Genomic DNA, 1,145 nt, shown 5'->3' with positions numbered 1-1,145 from the left:
AGAGAAAGAGAAAGAGAAAGAGAGACAGAGGCAGAGATAGAGACAGAGAGACAGAGAGAGACAGAGACAGAGAGACAGAGACACACACACAGAGACACAGAGAGAGACAGGTGGAGAGACAGACAGACAGAGACAGGACAGAGAACACTCACCCAGGACTCAGACATAGGACATAGGCACAGCAAATAGAACAAGACCCAGCAAGTGAAAAGTCAAACTTTCAAATGCTGTTAACTAGAGAAGGTGTTGAAGACAGCTGGATTTCACAGTTTTTAATGTTTTGCACCAACTGAATGAAGGGAACACAGATTAATGGGATTGAGGATCCCCTGAAGTTTTGAAAAGAACATGTTTTTGTGGAGACTGTGGGGGAAAACACACACAAAGGGATGGAGACAATAAGGGCAGTGAGGCAGGCAAACATGCACCCATCCTGAGAAGGTGGAGAGGGATGGAGAGACTGGAGTCAGGATTTGTTTAGGAAAGACGGGGCAATGGAGGGTGCACCTCTCTGACCCAGGTTGGGATCTCACTGAAGTCTTTTTGAACAGCAGTTGTTTCATTCATTGTATACATGACCTCAGCACCTAGCACAAGGCCTTGAACATGGCAGGGGTTTAATAGACAGCTGTTGATTGTTTATTTGGTCTCAATTCCTCTGAGCTCATCCACTATTCCCACTATCAGCATATCACTACATAGTGCAGCTAGCACTCTCAATATCCAGAAAGTCAGTTGATCAATTAGCAAACATTTATTAGGCACTTACTGTGTCCCAGACACAGTGATAATAATAGCTAGCATTTATATAGATGTATACTTATATACATGTACATATCTATATAAATATATATTTATATCTATATGTCTACAAGTATATATAGATATTTATATGTCTATAGATATATACGTATATGGAGGCAACTAGGTGGCTCAGTGGATAGAGCAGTGAACCTGGAGTCTGAAAGACCTGAATTCAAATTCAGTCCCAGATACTTATTAGCTATGTGACCCTGGACAAGTCATTTTATCTCTGTTTGCCTCAATCCACTGGAGAAGGAAATGGCAAACCACCACAGTATCTTTGCCAAGACAATCCCATGGACAGTATTGGCATGCTATGGCCCTTGGGTTCATGAAGATTT

At 41.9% G+C, this 1,145-nt stretch overlaps 1 protein-coding gene across 1 annotated transcript in view; it reads left to right on the top strand.

Moving 5' to 3' along the window:
* The window catches only part of PKP1 (plakophilin 1), a 74,619-nt gene that overhangs the window by 49,412 nt on the left and 24,062 nt on the right, over positions 1-1,145 (top strand). The gene's annotated exons all lie outside the window — the stretch shown is intronic.

This window comes from Vombatus ursinus, unplaced genomic scaffold, assembly GCF_900497805.2.
Source record: "Vombatus ursinus unplaced genomic scaffold, bare-nosed wombat genome assembly UNPS02014909.1, whole genome shotgun sequence".
NCBI lineage: Eukaryota > Metazoa > Chordata > Mammalia > Diprotodontia > Vombatidae > Vombatus > Vombatus ursinus.
This window is presented reverse-complemented; position numbering and strand designations above follow the sequence as displayed.